This window comes from Littorina saxatilis, linkage group LG11 (genome assembly GCF_037325665.1).
Source record: "Littorina saxatilis isolate snail1 linkage group LG11, US_GU_Lsax_2.0, whole genome shotgun sequence".
Lineage (NCBI taxonomy): Eukaryota > Metazoa > Mollusca > Gastropoda > Littorinimorpha > Littorinidae > Littorina > Littorina saxatilis.
This window is the reverse complement of record NC_090255.1, coordinates 42,319,895-42,338,128: the sequence shown is the minus strand read 5'-3', so window position 1 is coordinate 42,338,128 and position 18,234 is coordinate 42,319,895. Positions and strand designations below refer to the sequence as shown.

Genomic DNA, 18,234 nt, shown 5'->3' with positions numbered 1-18,234 from the left:
CACTGTTTGAAAGATAAAGCACTTCTTTTAGGAGAAAGGTAAGGCGTCTTCATCCATAGAGACTAAACTCCACTGCCACAAATTCACCGAGGTTCGAATGTTTGAATGTTTAATTCAAGTCAGGTGTGAAAGTATAAAACCTTTTTGTTTTTATATGAAGTCTTATATCACGCGCGTATCTCCAGACTCGGACTCAAGGCGCAGGGATCTATTTATGCCGTGTGAGATGGAATTTTTTACACAATACATCACGCATTCACATCGACCAGCAGATCGCAGCCATTTCGGCGCATATCCTACTTTTCACGGCCTATTATTCCAAGTCACACGGGTATTTTGGTGGACATTTTTTTTATCTATGCCTATAAAATTTTGCCAGGAAAGACCCTAACCATGTCGCTAACTTCCAGCGCTGAGGCATGAACATTTTCAAACGAGTTTGTGTTTTGCAATATGGCGAGGCAATGGTGTAGATACGGACTTCTATTGTCTATTGTTTCACTTCTATCTCGCTGGAAATGCAATTATTAACAGATTCAGTCTCCGGTTTTACAAGCTAAGCCTAGATTAGATTTGTGAAAAGGAAGGAGGATAATCCAGGTGAAAAGACCTGGGCCTCGGCTTGCACCGCATCGTGTGCCTGTGTGTTCAGTCATAAGACAAAAGCACGGCTCGGGTTTTTATGGCCACAGAAATGATATCGCGCTACGAGAGGGTTCGCGGCGGGTTGAACCACAGAGGACTTGTTCGATCGATAGTCGACTAATCGGGTTGGGGAACTCGCCACGCGGGTGGCAAACGGGCAGAAAAATACTGTGGAGGTTCAGCCTTGGGGTGTAGAGCTAGCGAAGTGTGGCCGGGTGGACTGCAGACGGCTTTCCTCGTAAGAACCGCGTTACCAGACTTGGTGTTGGTGGGATTTGTTCTTTGGGGTGCCGTCCGTTTTATTGTGCTATAGTGGACTGGTCAGGGACTGGTCAAAGACTGGCCGGAACCCCGCATGGACAGTAGCAGACAATAGGAGTTAATACTGTGTTGGCTGAAACTGCGATCAGGTTGGAAAACTTTTGGTGTCTGTGTGTTACGTTTTGATGGTACCGGTGTCACGAAATTTTCTTTCGCCGAAATATTTTTTCTCCCCCACCAACACGTTTCACTCATTTTTGTACCAAAAACAATTCTTATGCAAAACCATCCTCTGACTTCGGGTTTGGGAATGGGTTAGGTATGTAAACAGACTAAGAATTCAATCGACGCCGTCCGCGGGAATTCGGTATTAAGACATACCCGAAATCTTCGTTCACAAACATCGCCAGAAATTGACGCATTTTAAAACTGTTTACATACCTAACCCATTCCCAAACTTACCCCTAACCCGTAGTCTGAGGATGGTTTTGCATAAGAATTGTTTTTGGTACAAAAATGAGTGAAACGTGTTGGTGGGGGAGAAAAAATATTTCGGCGAAAGAAAATTTCGTGACACCGGCTTTGGATTTGGTGTTGTTGTTGTGTGGGAGTTTGGTGAAGAGTGTTACAAGAAAGAAGAAGTGTGTGTAAGTGTGTGTATGCGTGCGTGCGTGTGTGTGTGTGTGTGTGTGTGTGTGTGTTTGTGTGTGTGTGTGTGTGTGTGTGTGTGTGTGCGTGTGTGTGTTTGTGTGTGTGTGTGTGTGTGTATGTGTGTCTGTGTGTATGTGTGTGTGTGTTTGTGTGTTTGTGTGCGTGTGTACGTGTGTGTGTGTGTGTGTGTCTGTGTGTACGTGTGTGTGTGTGTTTGTTTGTGTTTGAGAGAGGAGTGAGAGTCAGAGTATGTATGTGTGTGTGTGTGTGTGAGAGAGAGAGAGAGAGAGAGAGAGAGAGAGAGGGAGAGAGAGAGGGAGAGAGAAAGAGAGACAGAGACAGAGAGACAAGACAAGACAAGACAAAATCTTTATTATCGAGAGTAATAGACAAGCAAGAGTATTGCTTTTTTTACATCCAGCCCTCGCCCTAATAATTATAGGGTCAACAAGAACAGAAAACAATATAATCAAAGAACTATCACATCAAACTTAATACATTATAACTGTATATACAGATACAAATTTAAAAATAAATTGTCATACTGCATTTTAAGTACAATTTCCAATGATTGAGAGAGAGAGAGAGAGAGAGAGAGAGAGAGAGAGAGAGAGAGAGAGAGAGAGAGAGAGAGAGAGAGAGAGAGAGAGGTATATGCTGTCATGTTTGATATAATTATATGTACAGGTTGTAACGGGTCAGTTGGCCTAAACAATAAACTTTCTGAGTTCTCTCTCTCTCTCTCTCTCTCTCTCTCTCTCTCTCTCTCTCTCTCTCTCTCTCTCTCTCTCTCTCTCTCTCTCTCTCTCTCTCTCTCTCTCTCTCTCTCTCTCTCCTTTTTTCTCTCTTCTCTCTGTCAAGTAGAATAATTTACCCCATACTCGTAACATTCCAAAACATTTGCTCTGTTAACAGCTGACTATTAAAGAACAACGCACTTAAGTGTCCCCGTGTTTGCGTACTAGTCGTTTACTCTCCTTGTCTCGACTCCCACTTCAAGAGAAGTGTGTACACGTACTTTGGTTCTTTACAGGTGGGGCCACTTGCCCTGTATGTACAGTATTTATTAAAGGCACAGTAAGCCTCCCGTAAACCATCACAGAGCTCCCCGAGCGTCTAAATACAGTACAAGCATACTTCCATTTGAACGCTCACCGAACGGGAACATCCTGGCTGCTTTCTGTCGAGCGTGAGACATTTTCAAAGAATTTATTTTCGTAGACTTGTTCCGTTAACAACAACGGCGCCTCGTTTTTGCGCTAGACCTAACTTTTAAAATCTAAATAATAAATTGACAGCTTGTTACACAAACATTCTTTAATCATAAAAGAATTCGTTTTTCATCAAGACAAGATCAGAACAATTCGAAGTTGTGAAAGTTTAAAAAAAGAAAAGCCCGGAAGCAGGGTCACGCAAGGGTCGTAGCAGACGACGGCCGGTTTATCAGTGCAAATCGCCGTTCCTCTCAACAGTTAAAAGCGCCATCGCTAGAGTTCTTGTGAACCACAGCCGTTGTTTCGTGCATAAAAAAAACGTGCTATTGTAGATAAGCTCACGTCGAGTCGCATTCAAATGACTAACTATGACGACTGCATTGTGAAAAGGGAAAACTGGATCACACGGGTTCACGATGGCTCAGGGGTAAGATAAACCACGCAAAAATAAATTCTTTGAAAATTGTTCGCTCTTTACGGAGGGCACCTAGGATGTTCTCAATTGGTGAGTGTTTAAATGAAAGGGTGTTTGTACTGTGTGTAAAAGCCTGACCGTATCTGTGATGGTTTACGGGAGGCTTACTCTGCCTTTAACAAGCAAATCCTGAAACTGTGAAAGGAATACCTTCCGGCTGTATGAGTTGTTGTTAAGGCCAAATAGCCAGTTCACTGTCCCCACTGAGCCAAGTACTCGATCTGTCTGGCCGACTGGAGAATGTTTCGTTTTGTCTGTTATTATACGTTCAATTACCATTAACTTGTTTGTCTTTTGATTCTTGAATGTTGGCACATTGGCTCGGTCTGTTTCGGATTTCTATCGATTGGAATAAAAGATCGTAGAAAAGATAGCCCAGAAAATAATGATCACACGAATATTTTCAGAATATTGCCGACGGTACTGCCTGCAATAGTTTGTAAGCTTCACCTTCTCCTCTGTGCTAACAGCAGAATATTATTATTCCATCGACTTTTTCTGTTGGTAGTGTTATAATAATTGCGAATTGATGCTTTAAAAGAAGTCACAGACACGCAAGCGCGCGCGCGCGCACGCACTTAAACACACACACACGCACACACGCACGCACGCGCACGCACCTACGCATGCACACACACACGCACGCACGCATACACACACACACGCACGCACGCATACACACACACACACACACACACACACACACACACACACACACACAAGCGCGCACCACTATATTAGCATAGTATCATTTCCATTGCAAAACAGATTTGTATGCCGACCTCGCCCTTTTTTCCACGCCTGCCTTCCGCTTGTAAATTTGACTCTGTGTGTGTGTGTGTGTGTGTGTGTGTGTGTGTGTGTGTGTGTGTGTGTGTGTGTGTGTATGTTGATGCACATTTTACGAGGCAGGGTAGTTCCGGGGAGCTATCAAGTTTTATGTTCCCTGGTCCTCGTGTTGTTTATTGTCCAAATCATCGATTATCGTCTTCTGTCTGTGTGTCTGTGTATCTGTCTGTCTGTCTTTCTCTGTCTTTCTCTGTCTCTCTCTGTCTCTGTCTCTCTCTGTCTCTGTCTCTCTCTCTCTCTCATTCTCGCTCTCTCTCTCTTTCTCTCTCTCTCTCTCTCTCTCTCTCGTCCTCTCTCTCTCTCTCTCTCCTTCTCTCTCTATATATCCCTCTCGCTCTCTCTCTCCTCTCTCTCTCTCTCTCTCTCTCTCTCTCTCTCCATTTATTCCTCTCTCTCTCTCTCTCTCTCTCTCTCTCTCTCTCTCTCTTTCCTTCTATCTCTCCCTCTCTCTCTATCTCTCCCCCGTCTGTCTCTCTCTTTCCCATCTCTCTCACTTTCTGTCACTCTCACTCTCGCTCTCTCCCCCCCCCCCCCCCCCATGTCTCTCACTCTCCGCTCTCTATCTCTATCTCCTCCCTCCCTTTCTCTCTCTTACTCTCACCCCATATAGACCTTTAATGCTTCTTCAATTGATTGAAAAACCATATTCGGACCGAAAGATCATGATAAAAAAAGGAGAAAAAAGAAAGAACAGGAAATTACTCCGAGGTAGGAAAAACACCCCCGTCAAAGGGAAATAACCTTCTCAGTTGGTGGCAGTGACTGAGTGAGAATGGTTATTTCCCTTTGACCATGAATATGTCCCTCTCTAAGTCCTTGTATAATTTTAATCCACCAATAACTCCCTAACCGTGTGTTTGACTGGTCCCATTTTTTGTAAGGACCGTCTCAGGAATGTATAGAACCTGTTCACCAAGTTTGGTGACGATCGGTCCGTTCATTCTTGAGATCTATATGCGAACACAAACAAACAAACAAACAAACAAACAAACACATCGACCGAATCCTATACACACCCCTATACCGGGGGTGTAAAAATGACACTGTCTTCTTTAACTCACTGATCCTTTTCAGAAGAAAACCTACCGTCTTTCTTTCTACCGTCTTTCTTTCTACCGTCTTTCTTTCTACCGTTTACCGTCTGTCTTTCTACCGTCTGTCTTTCTACCGTCTGTCTTTCTACCGTCTGTCTTTCTTTCTACCGTCTGTCTGTCTTTCTACCGTCTTTCTTTCTACCGTCTGTCTTTCTACCGTCTGTCTGTCTGTCTACCGTCTGTCTTTCTACCGTCTGTCTTTCTACCGTCTGTCTTTCTACCGTCTGTCTTTCTACCGTCTGTCTTTCTACCGTCTGTCTTTCTACCATCTGTCTTTCTTTCTACCGTCTTTCTTTCTACCGTCTGTCTTTCTACCGTCTGTCTTTCTACCGTCTGTCTTTCTTTCTACCGTCTGTCTTTCTACCGTCTGTCTTTCTACCGTCTGTCTGTCTGTCTACCGTCTGTCTTTCTACCGTCTGTCTTTCTACCGTCTGTCTTTCTACTGTCTGTCTTTCTACCGTCTGTCTTTCTACCGTCTGTCTTTCTACCGTCTGTCTTTCTTTCTACCGTCTGTCTGTCTACCGTCTGTCTTTCTACTGTCTGTCTTTCTACCGTCTGTCTTTCTACCGTCTGTCTGTCTACAGTCTGTCTTTCTACCGTCTGTCTTTCTACTGTCTTTCTTTCTACTGTCTTTCTTTCTACTGTCTTTCTTTCTACCGTCTTTCTTTCTACCGTCTGTCTTTCTACCGTCTGTCTTTCTACCGTCTGTCTGTCTTTCTACCGTCTGTCTTTCTACCGTCTGTCTTTCTACCGTCTGTCTGTCTTTCTACCGTCTGTCTGTCTACCGTCTGTCTTTCTACCGTCTGTCTTTCTACCGTCTGTCTTTCTACCGTCTGTCTGTCTACCGTCTGTCTTTCTTTCTACCGTCTGTCTTTCTACCGTCTGTCTTTCTTTCTACCGTCTGTCTTTCTACCGTCTGTCTTTCTACTGTCTGTCTTTCTACCGTCTGTCTTTCTACCGTCTGTCTGTCTACCGTCTGTCTTTCTACCGTCTGTCTTTCTACCGTCTGTCTTTCTACCGTCTGTCTTTCTACCGTCTTTCTTTCTACCGTCTGTCTTTCTTTCTACCGTCTGTCTTTCTTTCTACCATCTGTCTTTCTACCGTCTGTCTTTCTACCGTCTGTCTTTCTACCGTCTGTCTTTCTACCGTCTGTCTTTCTACCGTCAGTCTTTCTACCGTCTGTCTGTCTTTCTACCGTCTGTCTTTCTACCGTCTGTCTGTCTTTCTACCGTCTGTCTTTCTACCGTCTGTCTGTCTTTCTACCGTCTGTCTTTCTACCGTCTGTCTTTCTACCGTCAGTCTTTCTACCGTCTGTCTGTCTTTCTACCGTCTGTCTTTCTACCGTCTGTCTGTCTTTCTACCGTCTGTCTTTCTACCGTCTGTCTGTCTTTCTACCGTCTGTCTTTCTACCGTCTGTCTGTCTTTCTACCGTCTGTCTTTCTACCGTCTGTCTGTCTTTCTACCGTCTGTCTTTCTACCATCTGTCTTTCTACCGTCTGTCTTTCTACCGTCTGTCTTTCTTTCTACCGTCTGTCTTTCTACCGTCTGTCTGTCTACCGTCTGTCTTTCTACCGTCTGTCTGTCTACCGTCTGTCTTTCTACCGTCTGTCTTTCTACTGTCTTTCTGTCTACCGTCTGTCTTTCTACCGTCTGTCTTTCTACCGTCTGTCTTTCTACCGTCTGTCTGTCTTTCTACCATCTGTCTTTCTACCGTCTGTCTTTCTACCGTCTGTCTGTCTTTCTACCGTCTGTCTGTCTTTCTACCGTCTGTCTTTCTACCGTCTGTCTTTCTACAGTCTGTCTTTCTACAGTCTGTCTTTCTACCGTCTGTCTTTCTACCGTCTGTCTGTCTTTCTACCGTCTGTCTTTCTTTCTACCGTCTGTCTTTCTACCGTCTGTCTTTCTACCGTCTGTCTTTCTACAGTCTGTCTTTCTACCGTCTGTCTTTCTACAGTCTGTCTTTCTACAGTCTGTCTTTCTACCGTCTGTCTTTCTACCGTCTGTCTTTCTACAGTCTGTCTTTCTACAGTCTGTCTTTCTACCGTCTGTCTTTCTACCGTCTGTCTGTCTTTCTACCGTCTGTCTTTCTTTCTACCGTCTGTCTTTCTACAGTCTGTCTTTCTACCGTCTGTCTTTCTTTCTACCGTCTGTCTTTCTACAGTCTGTCTTTCTACCGTCTGTCTTTCTACCGTCTGTCTGTCTTTCTACCGTCTGTCTTTCTTTCTACCGTCTGTCTTTCTACCGTCTGTCTTTCTTTCTACCGTCTGTCTGTCTTTCTACCGTCTGTCTGTCTTTCTACCGTCTGTCTTTCTACCGTCTGTCTGTCTTTCTACCGTCTGTCTTTCTACCGTCTGTCTTTCTACAGTCTGTCTTTCTACAGTCTGTCTTTCTACCGTCTGTCTTTCTTTCTACCGTCTGTCTTTCTTTCTACCGTCTGTCTTTCTACCGTCTGTCTTTCTTTCTACCGTCTGTCTTTCTTTCTACCGTCTGTCTTTCTACCGTCTGTCTTTCTACCGTCTTTCTTTCTACCGTCTGTCTTTCTACCGTCTGTCTTTCTACCGTCTGTCTTTCTTTCTACCGTCTGTCTTTCTACCGTCTGTCTTTCTTTCTACCGTCTTTCTTTCTACCGTCTTTCTTTCTACCGTCTGTATTTCTACCGTCTGTATTTCTACCATCTGTCTTTCTACCGTCTGTCTTTCTACCGTCTGTCTTTCTACCGTCTGTCTGTCTACCGTCTGTCTTTCTACCGTCTGTCTTTCTACCGTCTGTCTTTCTACCGTCTGTCTTTCTTTCTACCGTCTGTCTTTCTACCGTCTGTCTTTCTTTCTACCATCTGTCTTTCTTTCTACCGTCTGTCTTTCTACCGTCTGTCTTTCTTTCTACCGTCTGTCTTTCTTTCTACCGTCTGTCTTTCTACCGTCTGTCTTTCTACCGTCTTTCTTTCTACCGTCTGTCTTTCTACCGTCTGTCTTTCTACCGTCTGTCTTTCTTTCTACCGTCTGTCTTTCTACCGTCTGTCTTTCTTTCTACCGTCTGTCTTTCTTTCTACCGTCTGTCTTTCTACCGTCTGTCTTTCTACCGTCTGTCTTTCTACCGTCTGTCTTTCTTTCTACCGTCTTTCTTTCTACCGTCTTTCTTTCTACCGTCTGTATTTCTACCGTCTGTCTTTCTACCGTCTGTCTTTCTACCGTCTGTCTTTCTACTGTCTTTCTTTCTACTGTCTTTCTTTCTACCGTCTTTCTTTCTACCGTCTTTCTTTCTACCGTCTGTCTGTCTTTCTACCGTCTGTCTGTCTTTCTACCGTCTGTCTTTCTACCGTCTTTCTTTCTACTGTCTTTCTTTCTACCGTCTTTCTTTCTACCGTCTTTCTTTCTACTGTCTTTCTTTCTACTATCGTTCTTACTACTGTCTTTCTTTCTACTGTCTTTCTACCGTCTGTCTTTCTACCGTCTGTCTTTCTACCGTCTTTCTTTCTACCGTCTGTCTTTCTACCGTCTGTCTTTCTACCGTCTGTCTGTCTACCGTCTGTCTTTCTACCGTCTGTCTTTCTACCGTCTGTCTTTCTACCGTCTGTCTGTCTTTCTACCGTCTGTCTTTCTTTCTACCGTCTTTCTTTCTACCGTCTGTCTTTCTACCGTCTGTCTGTCTTTCTACCGTCTGTCTTTCTACCGTCTGTCTTTCTACTGTCTGTCTTTCTACCGTCTTTCTTTCTACCGTCTTTCTTTCTACCGTCTTTCTTTCTACCGTCTTTCTTTCTACTGTCTTTCTTTCTACCGTCTGTCTTTCTTTCTACCGTCTTTTTTTCTACCGTCTGTCTTTCTACCGTCTGTCTTTCTACCGTCTGTCTTTCTACCGTCTGTCTTTCTACCGTCTTTCTTTCTACTGTCTTTCTTTCTACTATCGTTCTTTCTACTGTCTTTCTTTCTACTGTCTTTCTTTCTACCGTCTTTCTTTCTACCGTCTTTCTTTCTACCGTCTTTCTTTCTACTGTCTTTCTTTCTACTGTCTTTCTTTCTACCGTCTTTCTTTCTTTCTACCGTCTTTTTTTCTACCGTCTGTCTTTCTACCGTCTGTCTTTCTACCGTCTTTCTTTCTACTGTCTTTCTTTCTACTGTCTTTCTTTCTACCGTCTTTCTTTCTACCGTCTTTCTTTCTACTGTCTTTCTTTCTACTGTCTTTCTTTCTACTGTCTTTCTTTCTACCGTCTTTCTTTCTACCGTCTTTCTTTCTACCGTCTTTCTTTCTACCGTCTGTCTTTCTACCGTCTGTCTTTCTACCGTCTGTCTTTCTACCGTCTGTCTTTCTACCGTCTGTCTTTCTACCGTCTTTCTTTCCACCGTCTGTCTGTCTTTCTACCGTCTGTCTTTCTACCGTCTGTCTTTCTACCATCTGTCTTTCTTTCTATCGTCTGTCTTTCTACCGTCTGTCTTTCTACCGTCTGTCTGTCTTTCTACCGTCTGTCTTTCTTTCTACCGTCTGTCTTTCTACCGTCTGTCTTTCTACCGTCTGTCTTTCTACCGTCTGTCTTTCTTTCTACCGTCTGTCTTTCTTTCTACCGTCTGTCTTTCTACCGTCTGTCTTTCTACCGTCTGTCTTTCTTTCTACCGTCTGTCTTTCTTTCTACCGTCTGTCTTTCTACCGTCTGTCTTTCTACCGTCTGTCTTTCTTTCTACCGTCTGTCTTTCTTTCTACCGTCTGTCTTTCTACCGTCTTTCTTTCTACCATCTGTCTGTCTTTCTATCGTCTGTCTTTCTTTCTACCGTCTGTCTTTCTACCGTCTGTCTTTCTTTCTACCGTCTGTCTTTCTACCGTCTGTCTTTCTACCGTCTGTCTGTCTTTCTACCGTCTGTCTTTCTTTCTACCATCTGTCTTTCTACCGTCTGTCTTTCTACCGTCTGTCTTTCTACCGTCTGTCTTTCTACCGTCTGTCTTTCTACCGTCTGTCTTTCTACCGTCTGTCTTTCTACCGTCTGTCTTTCTACCGTCTTTCTTTCTACCGTCTGTCTTTCTTTCTACCGTCTGTCTTTCTACCGTCTGTCTTTCTTTCTACCGTCTGTCTTTCTTTCTACCGTCTGTCTTTCTACCGTCTGTCTTTCTTTCTACCGTCTGTCTTTCTTTCTACCGTCTGTCTTTCTTTCTACCGTCTTTCTTTCTACCGTCTGTCTTTCTTTCTACCGTCTGTCTTTCTACCGTCTGTCTTTCTACCGTCTGTCTTTCTACCATCTTTCTTTCTACCGTCTGTCTGTCTTTCTACCGTCTGTCTGTCTTTCTACCGTCTGTCTTTCTACCATCTGTCTTTCTACCGTCTGTCTTTCTACCATCTGTCTGTCTTTCTACCGTCTGTCTTTCTTTCTACCGTCTTTCTTTCTACCGTCTGTCTTTCTACCGTCTGTCTGTCTTTCTACCATCTTTCTTTCTACCGTCTGTCTTTCTACCGTCTGTCTTTCTACCGTCTGTCTTTCTACCGTCTGTCTTTCTACCGTCAGTCTTTCTACCGTCTGTCTGTCTTTCTACCGTCTGTCTTTCTACCGTCTGTCTTTCTACCGTCTGTCTGTCTTTCTACCGTCTGTCTTTCTACCGTCTGTCTTTCTACCGTCTGTCTTTCTTTCTACCGTCTGTCTTTCTACCGTCTGTCTTTCTTTCTACCGTCTGTCTTTCTTTCTACCGTCTGTCTTTCTACCGTCTGTCTTTCTTTCTACCGTCTGTCTTTCTTTCTACCGTCTGTCTTTCTTTCTACCGTCTTTCTTTCTACCGTCTGTCTTTCTTTCTACCGTCTGTCTTTCTACCGTCTGTCTTTCTACCGTCTGTCTTTCTACCATCTGTCTGTCTACCGTCTGTCTGTCTTTCTACCGTCTGTCTGTCTTTCTACCGTCTGTCTTTCTACCGTCTGTCTTTCTACTGTCTGTCTTTCTACCGTCTGTCTGTCTTTCTACCATTTGTCTTTCTTTCTACCGTCTTTCTTTCTACCGTCTGTCTTTCTACCATCTGTCTGTCTTTCTACCATCTTTCTTTCTACCGTCTGTCTTTCTACCGTCTGTCTTTCTACCGTCTGTCTTTCTACCGTCTGTCTTTCTACCATCTGTCTGTCTACCGTCTGTCTGTCTTTCTACCGTCTGTCTTTCTACTGTCTGTCTTTCTACCGTCTGTCTGTCTTTCTACCGTCTGTCTTTCTACCGTCTGTCTTTCTACCGTCTGTCTTTCTTTCTACCGTCTGTCTTTCTACCGTCTGTCTTTCTTTCTACCGTCTGTCTTTCTACCGTCTGTCTTTCTACCGTCTGTCTTTCTTTCTACCGTCTGTCTTTCTACCGTCTGTCTTTCTACCGTCTGTCTTTCTTTCTACCGTCTGTCTTTCTACCGTCTTTCTTTCTACCGTCTGTCTGTCTTTCTACCGTCTGTCTTTCTTTCTACCGTCTGTCTTTCTTTCTACCGTCTGTCTGTCTTTCTACCGTCTGTCTTTCTTTCTACCGTCTGTCTTTCTTTCTACCGTCTGTCTGTCTTTCTACCGTCTGTCTTTCTACCGTCTGTCTTTCTACCGTCTGTCTTTCTACCGTCTGTCTTTCTACCGTCTGTCTTTCTACCGTCTGTCTGTTTTTCTACCGTCTGTCTTTCTTTCTACCGTCTGTCTGTCTTTCTACCGTCTGTCTTTCTACCGTCTGTCTTTCTACCGTCTGTCTTTCTACCGTCTGTCTTTCTACCGTCTGTCTTTCTTTCTACCGTCTGTCTGTCTTTCTACCGTCTGTCTTTCTTTCTACCGTCTGTCTGTCTTTCTACCGTCTGTCTTTCTACCGTCTGTCTGTCTACCGTCTGTCTGTCTTTCTACCGTCTGTCTTTCTACCGTCTGTCTTTCTTTCTACCGTCTGTCTTTCTACCGTCTGTCTTTCTACCGTCTGTCTGTCTACCGTCTGTCTGTCTTTCTACCGTCTGTCTTTCTACCGTCTGTCTTTCTACCGTCTGTCTGTCTTTCTACCGTCTGTCTTTCTTTCTACCGTCTGTCTGTCTTTCTACCGTCTGTCTTTCTACCTTCTGTCTTTCTACCATCTGTCTTTCTTTCTACCGTCTGTCTGTCTTTCTACCGTCTGTCTTTCTACCGTCTGTCTTTCTACCGTCTGTCTTTCTACCATCTGTCTTTCTTTCTACCGTCTGTCTGTCTTTCTACCGTCTGTCTTTCTACCGTCTGTCTTTCTACCGTCTGTCTTTCTACTGTCTGTCTTTCTTTCTACCGTCTGTCTTTCTTTCTACCGTCTGTCTTTCTTTCTACCGTCTGTCTTTCTACCGTCTGTCTTTCTACCGTCTGTCTTTCTTTCTACCGTCTGTCTTTCTTTCTACCGTCTGTCTTTCTACCGTCTGTCTTTCTTTCTACCGTCTGTCTTTCTTTCTACCGTCTGTCTTTCTACCGTCTGTCTTTCTACCGTCTGTCTTTCTACCGTCTTTCTTTCTACCGTCTTTCTTTCTACCGTCTTTCTTTCTACCGTCTTTCTTTCTACTATCTTTCTTTCTACTGTCTTTCTTTCTACTGTCTTTCTTTCTACTATCTTTCTTTCTACCGTCTACAGATTTAATTTTAGCATGGGCATCGTTTTCGTGGGGTGGGGGTATCATCTCCCACCCTTTATAAATACATGTACAGAGAGAAACATGATGATATTAATGTGTGCCCTGTGTATTGATGCACCTTTGACGTGCCACAGTAGTTGAGGGAAACCATTACACTTTGTGTGTCCCATTCCCTACATTCCTTATTGCCCTGTCCATCGATTGTGCCTCTGTGTCGGAGTTTCTACCTGGGGTAGTCTTCTCATAAAAAGGGTAAATATTATGTGGTGGCAGAAACCAGTTTTGCAAGTTTTCCTTGTCTTTACTTCTGTAGTAATTTCCCCGAGTTTGGTACTGTCGTGTAGTGTTGTAGTAATTTCCCCGAGTTTGGTACTGTCGCGTGGTGTTGTAGTAATTTCCCCGAGTTTGGTACTGTCGCGTGGTGTTGTAGTAATTTCCCCGAGTTTGGTACTGTCGCGTGGTGTTGTAGTAATTTCCCCGAGTTTGGTACTGTCGCGTGGTGTTGTAGTAATTTCCCCGAGTTTGGTACTGTCGCGTGGTGTTGTAGTAATTTCCCCGAGTTTGGTACTGTCGTGTAGTGTTGTAGTAATGTCCCCGAGTTTGGTACTGTCGTGTAGTGTTGTAGTAATGTCCCCGAGTTTGGTACTGTCGTGTAGTGTTGTAGTAATTTCCCCGAGTTTGGTACTGTCGCGTAGTGTTGTAGAAGATCTATACGAGCTGCTTCCGTACTTGGCTATGCTTTGGGCGTTTTGTTGAAAACAAAGGTCCTCTGATAACAAAACAAAAATGCTTTAGATTTTCTTCTTGCAGAATTGCGTTCGGTGCATACTTTGAGTAACCACTCTTACGAATAACTTTCAGCTGAGATGTTTCTTAACCACTTAACTTTATTTCGTATTAATTCATACAAAAAGAAATAAAATAGAAAGGAAACTTTGACTTTTATTCTGATATCCGATACTTTTATTTTTATTTTTTTTATTTTTTGTTCTCACTTTGGTTTAAACAAATAATTCAGAAAATTACAGATAACAATGCCGCATATAATCAATTTAATAGAAGGAACACAACAAGCTTCTTCTTCTTCTTCGTCTGCGTTCGTGGGATGAAACTCCCACGTACACTCGTGTGTGGTTTTTTTGCACGAGTGGAATTTTACGTGTATGACCGTTTTTACCCCGCCATTTAGGCAGCCATACGCCGCTTTCGAAGGAAGCATGCTGGGTATTTTTGTGTTTCTATAACCTACCGAACTCTGACATGGATTACAGGATCTTTTCCGTGCGTACTTGGTCTTGTGCTTGCGTGTACACACGAAGGGGGATAAGCCATTAGCAGGTCTGCACATAAGTTGACCTGGGAGATCGACAAATCTCCACACTTAACCCACCAGGCGGGATTCGAACCCTCGACCTTCCGATTAAGAGGCCGACGTCTTACCACCCCGCCACAGCGCCCGTCGAGCACAACAAGCAAAGCTTATACACGTCCTCTTAACAAGCAGTATAGTATCTGATTTTTACATTTAGTCAAGTTTTGACTAAATGTTTTAACATAGAGGGGGAATCGAAACGAGGGTCGTGGTGTATGTGTGTGTGTGTGTCTGTGTGTGTGTGTCTGTGCGTGTGTGTGTGTGTAGAGCGATTCAGACCGATCTTTATGAAATTTGACATGAGAGTTTCTGGGTATGATATCCCCGGACGTTTTTTTCATTTTGTCAATAAATACCTTTGATGACGTCATATCCGGCTTTTTGTAAAAGTTGAGGCGGCACTGTCACACCTTCATATTTTAATCAAATTGATTGAAATTTTGGCCAAGCAATCTTCGACAAAGGCCGGACTTCGGTATTGCATTTCAGCTTGGTGGCTTAAATAATAATTAATGAGTTTGGTCATTAAAATCGGAAACTTGTAATTAAAATTATTTTTTTATTAATCGATCCCAAAACAATTTCATCTTATTCTGCTTCATTTTCTGATTCCAAAAACATATACATATGTTATATTTGGATTACAAACAAGCTCTGAAAATTAAAAATATGAAAATTATGATTAAAATTAATTTTTCTAAATCGATTTAAAAACAATTTCATCTTATTCCTTGTCGGTTCCTGATTCCAAACACATATAGATATGATATGTTTGGATTAAAAACACGCTCAGAAAGTTAAAACGAAGAGAGGTACAGTAAAGCGTGCTATGAAGCACAGCGCAACCGCTACCGCGCCAAACAGGCTCGTCACTTTCACTGCCTTTTGCACTAGCGGCGGACTACGTTCAGTTTCCTTCTGTGAGTTTCACAGCTTGACTAAATGTAGTAATTTCGCCTTACGCGACTTGTTATATTTTGTTTGCATTTGGCTGAAGACGTTCAATAACCGTTTAGCATGGCACATGATGTCACGTGTCAGTTCCTCGTGTGCAACGGCCGTGTGCGTGCCTCCCATCTGGTCGGAAATAAAACTGTCACCACTTAGGTCCTTTCACTCTCACTTTATTTATATCTATAGAAAATTGATATCCACATAAATGCTCAGATGTCCTCTATATATGTGACCCTCCACCACGAAATGAGTCGCATGTCACCTCGCGCGGTTCTGCGCTAGGCTTAATATAAGTTTGGGGAGTGTCTGGTAACAGTGTGAGTGTCACCTTAGTCACAGGCTTATAACTCAAACAGTTTTCGTTCTTTTCTAAAACGGTTTTCACCACTGGATTGAGCATTAAAAACTCTTTAGAAAAATGTAAAAATATTAAAATCATGCAAAGGTGACATGTGACTCATTCCGTGGTGGAGGGTCACATATTTCCTGCAAGGGAAGACTGAGAAAATGATAAGTCATACAAAAATATCGTCAGTGTTCAAAACAAACCTCGTAACCACCATTTTTCTGATTTTCGTTTTTTTGCATCATTGAAATCGTAATTTTTTTACCTACCTTCTGAAACAAAAATCAAATAAATATATTGCCTAATTAGTTAATTAAGCTGCTGTAAACAAACCTCATAACTCAAAACCGTTTGCGCGGGCTTTCAACTTTACCACTTAAGGGATCTTACGAGGTTTTCTCGGAAAGCGGTGGTAATTTACAAACCTCGTATTGGCTTTTACGAGGTTTTCGTGAACTGTTTTGGTGGGAAATTGATCAAAACATCCGGGTTACGAGGTTTACGTCTACACGAAAGCAGCCTGGTCTTGAGAGAAACTGAATGGGACAAAGGTAAGTGCTCCATTTTCCTTTCTGAAAATACGAAGACAAGTCGTTTAACTTGGCTTTTCCACTCCTAATTGAGCAATGTTAATTGTGCTTGATTGACTATGCCGTCCATGATATAGAAAAGAGAGACACAATTGTTTCTTCCAAGCAAATTTGGTTCCCGCTATAGCCTTACCGCCCCTCCACCCCCCTCTCTCTTTCTCTCTCTCTCTTTCTCTCTCTCTCTCTTTCTCTCTCTCTCTCTGTCTCTCTGTATCTGTCTGTCTGTTTCTTTCTCTCTTTCTTGCTCTCACTCTCACTCTCTCTCTCTCTCTCTCTCTCTCTCTCTCTCTCTCTCACACACACACACACACACACACACACGTCGCCACGCACACGTGAGCGAACAGGGATACACGTGCATTCGTGATAGCGTTTTATTTACGATATTTCAATGTTTGTTTGTAACGTTCAACACTCATTTTCCTTTTGGAATACTGAACCGATGTTTTTGATTTACAGTTTAAGAAAATGATTAACATCACTCCGCCATCAAGCAGTGATGAAAACGACCTTTGGATCTGCAGCGTGTGTGGGGAAATGGCCAAAGACAGTGATAGCCTTGAAATGGACTTTGTTCTGAAAGATGAGCGAGTTGTGTTTGACACAGACGACACACCATGGGTTTACTGTATCCGCTGTCGGCTACATGTCAATACGTCCCAATACCATTACGTCCCAGTACCATTACGTCCCAGTACCATTACGTCCCAGTACCATTGCGTCCCAGTACCATTGGGTCCCAGTACCATTGCGTCCCAGTACCATTAGGTCCCAGTACCATTAGGTCCCAATGCAAGTACGTGCCATTGCGTCCCCGTACCATTAGGTCCCAATACTAGTGCATTTAATATCTGAGATGTTACTGTAGCAGTGTAGCGACACGTTTTGTAATAAAAGTGCGTTTTCTAATAAATGTATTACAAATCGTGTTCGGATTACACAATTTTTATTACAAAACTGCGCGTTCAACACGATTTGTAATAAAAATTGTGTAAGCCTAACACGATTTGTAATAAATTTATCACAAAACGCACTTTTATTACAAAACGTGTCAGTACATAGCAGTATTTCACAAATAAAAAGAAAATAAAAAGATGTGTACTGGTGATATCGGACAAACATGTGGACGGACATTGACCAAAAATATGTATCGATAGGTTCCTGGTGCGTATCGCTAGCGCTACGTGTCATTTGTGCTACGTGTCATTTGTCCTACGTGTCATTTGTGCTACGTGCCGCTATCGCTACGTTGATTAGTGCTACAAATAATTTGTCGATAAGTCGCTATCATTCGTTCATTATCACTACGTGTCGACAGCACTACATCTTTAAGCGCTACGTGTCATTATCGCTACGTGTCAATACCACTACTTACTGACGACTCTCTCTTTCTCATTTTTTCTCTCGCTCTCACTCCTGGTTTGTGTGTGTATATGTATGTCTGTGTATGTGTGTGCGTGTGTGTGTGCCGTGTGTGTGTGTGCGTGTGCGTGTGTGTGTATTTGTGGATGTGTGTGTGTGTGTGTCTGTCTGTCTCTCTCTCTCTCTCTCTCTCTCTCTCTCTCTCTCTCTCTCTCTCTCTCTCTCTCTCTCTCTCTCTCTGTGTGACTGGAGAACAATAATTGACAAACACAGAATAATTATTGGAAACTGCACAATCAGACAGTACATTTCTTCTTTATGAAAAATCATAAAGGAAAAAAAGGGGTCATAATACTTGTTACAATATGTTATCTTCTACGTGTCACTTAAAATCAAAATAAATTTTGACTCTTGAATTAAAGGTCTTGCTTAAAAAAGGGACCTGTCATCTTTCATCAGATTATAAAATATAATTAATTAAAAATTGTCTGACCAACGAAATATCTCATAAATCAATGTGTTTAACAGATTGTGTGTACCGGTATGTCTATTTATTTAGTTAGTTATCTCTTCTCCATCCTTAATCATTGTTCACACCCACCCATCCCTTCTCTCCTCTAGTCTGACCACGATGATCACGTACCCCATCCCCCCTTCCGCGGGTCCCTCCTTCCGCGGCCCACACCTCACTGTGCCCACCTCACCCGTCCCCATTCACCCCATTCACCCCCCACACACACACACACACACACCCACACACACTGCCCACCGCAGCGTTCAAGCATTGCTCAAGTAACAGTTGTGTTGGGACATAATGGTACGGGGACGTAATGGGATTCCTTTATGGGACGTATCGAGATGCAATTT

General features: G+C 43.1%; 1 protein-coding gene across 3 annotated transcripts in view; it reads left to right on the top strand.

Annotated features, from left to right (window-relative positions):
• The first annotated feature begins 743 nt into the window (after window positions 1–743).
• LOC138980533 (calmodulin-beta-like) overlaps window positions 744–18,234 on the top strand; it is a 118,364-nt gene continuing 100,873 nt past the window's right edge. Inside the window, exon 1 of one of the 3 annotated variants that reach the window (XM_070353428.1) lies at window positions 744–1,055. The gene's annotated coding sequence lies outside the window, so the exon portion shown is untranslated. The remainder of the gene's footprint in view (window positions 1,056–18,234) is intronic. The other 2 variants (XM_070353430.1, XM_070353429.1) reach the window with 2 other exon arrangements.